Below are 8,404 nucleotides of genomic sequence, written 5' to 3' on the forward strand. Positions count from 1 at the left end.
TTCAAAAATCTTAGTGTTTTTATAATTAACTTTTTCTTTTAATTTCAAATTTTGAACATTTTCAATTATTTTCCAAAATCACAAATTTTTTCAACTTCTTTATTTTTCATTGTTTGTTTTTTGATAAAGTATCGATTTTTTAATATTGTTTTATTTTAAAATTTTCAATTCTTTCTAAATTCTCCGTTTTTTTAAAGCATTTTTTTTGAACCAATCAATTTTTATCGAACTTTTTTATTTTATTTTATTTTTCAAAATACAAACTTTCATTTTCTTTTTCAAAATATTTTCATTTTTCAACATTGAGAAAATTTTCACATTTTTTAAAATCTTTTTAATTTTCCTTTTCAGGATATTTTTTTTTCTCAAAATCAATTTCTTTTTAATAAAAAATTATCAACTTTATTGAACATTGTTTTTTTTCTCCCACAAAATAGATTTTTATTAAATCACGATTTTTATTTTTTCAAAATCTCATTTTTTTCCTCAAATATTGTTAAATTTTTTAAACTTCTCAATATTCTTTTTCGTGTGATATTAAAAATCATTTAAATATTATTTTCAAATTAAAAATAATAATAATTTCCACTCATTTGATATAAAAACAAAATAAGTTTTTTATTTTTTATTTTTCCATTTAGTCAATTGTTAAAAAATAATCTTAGATACAAATATGTACAATTAAACCATTGAAATTCTATTAAAAAAACTATTAGACTACAAAAAAACTTAATTTTCCACCATATTCTAAAACAAATGAAAAAAATTAATGGTCAAGGCAAAAGTCCTTTTACGATCGACCGTGATCCTTCACAAAAGCAACTGAAAAGGGTCGCCAATAGGTACTTTGGGCAGGAAAAAGCAACTGATCATATTCCATCGCAAAAACAAAATGCAAATTTATGACGGACCAAAATTCGTCGTAAATACATCGTAAAGTAGATTTTAGCGATGGATTTTGGTCTGTTGCGAAATTCCACAACGTTTGGACCGAATTTTCGATAAAGACGGGCCTGGTGACAGATTAAATCCATCGTTAAACCAAGCGATTTTTATGATGAACTACGTCCATCGCAAAAATACGTCGCAATTTCGTGATTTTGGCGTAGTGTGAGTAACTGAATCTAACATACGAGCACAGATGCAAATTACAACTAAGATCACCAACTAATTGACTAATGCTATGGATTACACTATAGAATATAAAATGGTATGTGAAAAATGAAAGATTACACTAAGAAATGTAATTTATTTGGTGGAAAAGTAGAATGATTGCATCAAGTAATGTAAAATGACTGGTAATTGAGAGGATAATAGAAATATAATGTTTGGGTTTGATTGGGTTAGTATGTGACCTCTTTCTTACTGAATTCCTTTACTATTTATAGCTTTACCATGATCATCTAGATCTTTATCATGTTCTGACGGTTGCTATAATCATTCAACACAATGTGTCCTCTGCTCTTGCTCTTGCCATATATCTTATGATTGCTTCTACATGATTGCTCTTCCATCGGCCGCTTAAGCAATGTCGTGGCATCAGTTGATGCACTCTAGTTGTACTATCATAAAATCATCTTCTTATATATCCACAAATCTTTAAATACACCATGCGGGTTCATCCAGATCACACGTAACTCACTCTAATTAGTATCCGCAGGAAATAACGATAATGGGGGTGAACATTGCCCCCCATGTCGCTTCACCTATGGAAAAAGGTGAAAGCAACGTATGACCCATCATTAATGTAGCAGTACCCTTGTACACATGGAGGTGTCATGGTAACCGTCTTTGGCCAATACATCCTCACATGTCAGCCGTAACCACACATTTTCGAAACAAGAGCCTAACCCTACTCTGACACTGTATCTGCATCATCCCAAGCAAGGTAATAATGATGTCGTAATAAATGCTCCACCATCTCGACCGATATAAGCAACATTTCGATTATTCTTTCATTCCACACTTCCTTTCTCCTCAGAACATTCTGATTTCATTCTCATTCTCACATTCCAACCCTCATCGTCTTCTCCTCTATCATTTCACCAGGGCGATCTAGTCATGATGATGGATGCCCTTTTTAAAAAAATATTCCATCAATGTAGTTTTTAAATCGCCTACGGGAGATTAATTTTGTATGGGACTGGTCTTCTCTCCTACAACTAATGCTAATAAAGTTAGCATGATGGATCCTCTATTTTCCATCTGTCCAAGCGAGACTCTACTGATTCAGTCTAAATCCATCCCTGAACCTACTAATGCCCTAAAGAATCCTCGATCTTGTGCTAGACCACTGTCAGAATGGGATATTTGGTTCACTCGTGTCTTGTCTTAATATGAGGCAACATGGAGGAATTTGGACATTTACGAATGCATCAAACTATCCATCCACAATTACTCATCAAATCATGCCCTCCTCACAGCAACTTTAACATTTTGGAGCTCATCCAGTAACATGTTTTTCTTCTAGTGCAACACTATAAGTCCAATGATTTTGGATGTTATAGCCCTTACCCAACTTCTTCCTTTTGGTAAGGTCATCTTCGCTGGTTTTGTTCAGAAAGAAATCGGATGATTCATGAATAAAGTTAGCAAGTCTTACTCTCACTTAATGCTGACATACCGCAAGCACCAAGGATTGGTTGACTATGAAGAAGATGCGGCTCTGTAGGTCATGAATGAGTACGTTCAATTGGCTGAGGTGCTCAAACAGGATTGAAAAATTGCTCTGGCACCTTTCGTACTCAGCCACCTGTACAGAGGTATCTTTGAGATTACCACTAAAGGTTTGTATCTTGACCACCGTGGCTTCTTGAGATGTGGATCTACGAATACTTTCACCATTCCACTATACATCATTCCCTTCACTCTGACACTGCTTATTCTTCATATGGAGAACACATCATCAATTGTCCCCAAGAAACTCGAACATTTTCTTTATATATGTATACTTTATTCTTGTCGTTGGATAGGGGTAAACGTAATCGAACATTCACTCCCTTTCATGATAGAGAATTCAACCCAGCTTGGTTCACCAGTAAATACGAGAGCAAAGAAGATCTTGGAGTGTCTCAAATGCACCTTATTCAGGAGAGCTATCTCATTTGCAAAGATATCCCTTATAGAGGTATGATCAACACGGGCAAGAATGCAAAAGCAAGAATTGATCAATACTGTTAGAATCTACTCGCTCATTAGTTCGATCTCATCCAGTGCGTCCCATGTCCGTTCACTTAGATGACCTGCAATCAACCTTCCTTCATTTGGCCGATTGTCGATCTAGTTGATCTCTATTTCTCTCAACTCTACTTTCCCGTCGGCGAGTCGAACTCTCAATCATACCCACTATCTAAATCAATCCCAAGTAATGGACACTTTTGCCTCTTGGTGGGATGACCATTATCAAAAGCTGATCAATAATTGTCCTAAAGCCATCACTGCCCAACTTTCTTCTTCCATAGAGCTTTGAGGAAAGAAGAGAGTAGCACCCCTATCGGCCACGACTCCCATCCAAAAAAACAAATAAGCTAAAAACCAAATCGGCCACCATCTCTTCCCCACAAGTTTTGTCGACCAAGATGGCTCCTTAATCGAAGTGCTAAAAAGCTATGGTGAAGGTACATGTCGCTCCCACATCTCTCCCATATCGACTACCTACATCTGCTCTAAAGAGGATCGTTGACTTAAGAGCTCCTCTCGGCCCACCTCCTCGGCGTCCTACACTAATCTTCAAGCGCTCCAACCCACCTTCTCAGCCAATCATAGCAAATCAGCCACTGCTATTCTCATCTAAAGGATGATAACAATTAAGTACCTCGTCGACCGAGGTTGTGTCTTCATTTGAAAAATGCTTCAAAACCAAATATTAGCCAAGGCTCTCCGCTGAAGACTACTCTAAAGAAATTGAGGAATGTTTGAAATGTCACTAGGAAGCTCACTATAAGAAAAATGCTGGAATAAATGGTGGTAGGATAGAGAAAGATTAAACAATCTCAATCTTTCATTTAATGAAAAATAACTAACTCCCTATCACCCCAGTTCACCACTATTTTCCACTTCTACACGAGCAATGGCGATGATTATAAAAAATCTTCAAACTATGGACAAACGATTCGTCACCTACACCATCCGTTCTAATTTAGGTGGATGTTACTTTCGCTTGTATACCTGCTCTGAATATTTTTCCTCATACATCAGTTAATTATGTCTTTCTTTTGTAGTTACTCGAGAACTATTAGCTGCAAGAAGCAAGTCATTATGGCACAGCCACTACAACAGCATCAGCTAGCGATTGATGCTCTTAAAATCCTTTATGTGCAAATTGTTGATTCTGTGGACACGATCAACACTAAGGCTCTTCCATCTCATGCTTCTCTTGAGGTTACGACTCTTGCTACAAAGTCTAAATACATGGTTGATCTTCCCCAAATGTTGCCCACTACTGTCAACAGAGAAGAAGAAGAAGAAGACAAGCACCCTTTAAGTGTCACTCCTTAGACTTAAATAGAGAATTGTCTCCTCTACCTACTCCTTCCTCTATTCACCAGCTTCCTCCAACTGCTGAAGGACCTCTTTAACTAGATGCAACACTTGAGGAGATTATCCATGATTAGGTAGTAGAAGAGACTCATGTGGCTGATGTCTCTCTTCCTAACTCAATCCTTGCATTAGCACCAATGGTTGTGGATGATGGCTCGGCCTCTTCTACATCTATTGAAGACACACTTCCAGTTAAAGACATCGTCTCCTACCTCGAATGTGCTCTTGATGTGACCTCAATGTGGCCGAGTCTCCTTCTCTTTCGACTGCATTGCAAAGCTTTAAAGAAGAACTCTGGATGCTCATTCAGGTAGGATTGTCTAGGATAATGTCAGTCAAGATGATTGATAGGCTCACCCAGCTGATTGATCCATACAAGGCTTTCTCTTGTTCAGACGTGAGTCTCATGACCAAATTACCAACCCTCAAGGACTTTTTGGGATTCATTAAAGATAAATACGGATTTGCACCATCATTAATCGCTTCGAGACTGAGCACGTAACAACGAAATCCCAGATGACCTATTTTACGAATATCACAAGTAAATTATCGGCCAACGACACAAAATTAAAAACATATAGGGCCGAGTTGGAAGAAATGAGCATTCAGATCATTGCTCTAGAGGCAGAGTTTATGACTCTAAAGAGGAGCTACGAGGAGAAGAGTGTTGAGTGTGTTCGACAGAAGAAAATTGTTGAAGAATTGACAGCATCTGCTAAGGCTCAGACAACAAATATTAGCTAAATTCTTTGAGCAACTGCCAAATATGAATTTGTTTTACACATGACAAATGGTCGATTGGAATAGGTTGAAGTTACTATACGTATGACAAAGGGTCAATTGGAAGAGGTTGAAGCATCAATTCAGTGCTTTTCTTCCTTTGACTTGTAACTTCTTGTAATTGTGACCATTCATTAATACAATTAGCCATCGAGCGTTCTTTTTACCATCGATTGCCTTACTTAGTATTTTCTTTGTTTTCTAATCTACATAACTAACTGTTGACCTAGCATCTGAAATTTGAGTCATGCATGATCCCTCAAAATAAAGGCTAGGATAATTGCACATTCCTAATTTCATAGGACATAAAGTGTCTTTCCTGCCATAATCGCATTAAACGTGCTCTTGAATCGTCTATTTAAACTATCATAGATCCCATCCAAACTTACATTAAAATTGTCATAAACTGTCTAATTTTCTGCCCTTCATACCATGGCTTCCAACTCCTCTTCAATCCTTGAAAGTGCAAAGAGTTATTTGCAATAAATTTGATTGGGGTCTTGCTGACTTCAGCTAATCCTCTCTGATCTTCGATGTGAATCACTTCGTGTGGGAGGCCTCGGAAGCTGTTAAACCAAACGCTTAATTAGAAGATATCCTACAAATGCTGAAGCATTTGTATTTAATCAGGAATCACTATTTTTAGCTCATTTTTTTAAATTTGAGTAGTTCATTGGATATCTGCGGCAACAAGCTGTGGCCAGGGAAGATTCCCTAGAGGTCAATGAAGCTTATGAGCTAGCTTGGAATGAATGATTGCGATGGACCCGAACCCATTAATTTAACCATACTATGCTTCGTATGCTGCAAGCATAATGCATAGGGTTGTTGGAGGACATTAAGGAGAGGAAACGATCCTTCTTTACCAAGGATCTAGCCGTTCCCAACTATCTCTCCTTCCTTGATTTGCAAATCACAATTTACCAGGCTTAGTCGAAGATGAGCCTGCCTGGGAAAAGGGAGGTTGAGAACCAAGTCTCCACTCATAGAACCCGCATTGACTAGCTCGTTCACATTCCTATTTGAGAAGAGAACTAACTAGAAGTTGAAACAGGAGCAAGCAAAGGTCGAAAAGCAATAACTCCTTGAAGAGTTCGAGGGAATAAAGGGTAAATTTTCCTAAATGCCTGAATTGCTTAGTTATTTTGTTTCCCTTCTTTTCTATCACTTCTATAATGTAGCCGATGCCCAACTCACTCTTAAATAAACTTCATTCTTGTCAATTTTTGTATGATTCACGTACTTGTTGAGATCGTTTTGTGTTATACCATAGAATGACGCTCCTCTTCATTGGACCATCATTCTAAGATATAAAACCTCTCCTTTACCACTATGATCAGCCATAACTTAAGATATTTAAAGCAATCGACCGACTTGAACTACTCATTACTATGGAGCGAGACTCATTGAATGATTACCCTCAGCCGATTGGAGCTGTGATGTCACCTGTTTTGTTGATATCCCTTATGGACCAGACTTTTTCTTCTCAACTCAATTCAAACCGAACAATTATGACCCCATGTAGTGTCTCGATTTCATATAGCTAATTATACACACACCTAGACATATATATATCCACCTTATGAGGAATATAATGAAAAATTAAACCAAATAAATCAGTGTAACTAGTACAAGTAAATAAATTTTGAGGACGAAATTTTGTTTAAGGGGGGTAGATTGTAATACCCTAAACTTTTTAATACCCGAGTATTAAAAGTTCTCGAGTGTTACCATGAAATTTAACTTATTATGTACATGTGTAAGATACCAATCTAACTATCCTAACCTTAAATCTATTCTCCAACAGGAATCTAACCATTGGGAATAATCTCCATTCATAGATCAACCCATCTAACCGTTGATTTTGAGATAGGATCATCATATACCCAAGTATTCTCACTTGTCTATCATAACCGAACATTCGGTCAACTATTCACCGCTAAGATATCTAACCTTCCACTCTGAGTTTGGACCACTTGACTATAGTAAATTAGCTACTTGATCTCTACATCCGCTCATACACATATCAAATTAAGATTCTGATCCATTCATCTTGTTCACCACCTATAAATATATTTAACCCACCATTGGAACTATAATCCGAGGAACTTACACAAGTAATAAGTCACTTGAATCTAACACTATACATGTTCTACCTCTTGGTCACTCCAAAAAGTCACTTGTGATCATCCGTTTACAAAACTGATTGTCCACCTACTTACATACATATCAGAGTATTAACTATCAAGTTTTTCTATTTTTAACATGTTATCTGACCATCCATTATATTGGTTGATATATGTACATTCTCTTAATTAGTTTAGTGAATAATTCCTTATTCATAATGATTTAGATATAAGTTCTTTTGTAATAATTACTTAGAAACATGCCTATAACCATGTAAAACCATTAGATTTTCCAAAACTCTCATATCAACAATAATTTTTTTTTTTAAATGCCATTAACCTAGACCCCCTGAATTCTAGATCACATGGTTTTAACAATCTGTTTGATGTGAAATTTTATACCATGCCCGTGTATCATAAATTAACTATACATGTCAAAATTTGGCCCTTAGATCATTGTAAAAGTGACCCAATTGACAAATTAGCCCCTTAACCGTTGATTTTAGTGTCCATCGAGTGAAGAAACCTCTTGGATAGTCGTAGTAGGATATTTTCTTTCATACGAACAACTTGGATTACCCATCATATAGACCAAGTGTAAAATATGAAGACCCCACTTTGGTAGGCTTTTCCTTAGATGAAAAGTTATCCTATCAAGACCTACTAACTCCTTATAAATTTGGATCTTCTGATTTAACCACTTCCTTCCATCCATCGGAACTCAAATTTGGACCACACTTTGGTCTCATATGACTACGAGGTTATACAAAATTTCGGCCTCGGTCTATGATCTTACATCATTGAAGGTCAAAGCCAGTCCCTTTCTTTTAGTACAAAATGTGAAATTTTAGGCTTTTTCCATCATTGATCAACCACCAAAATTTGTCCAACTGTTTACCTATCTTGACTACACATTTTTCTCAAAATTGGGCCCTGATCATCAAGTGTAGACCGTTAAT

Source organism: Magnolia sinica, chromosome 6 (assembly GCF_029962835.1).
Source record: "Magnolia sinica isolate HGM2019 chromosome 6, MsV1, whole genome shotgun sequence".
Lineage (NCBI taxonomy): Eukaryota > Viridiplantae > Streptophyta > Magnoliopsida > Magnoliales > Magnoliaceae > Magnolia > Magnolia sinica.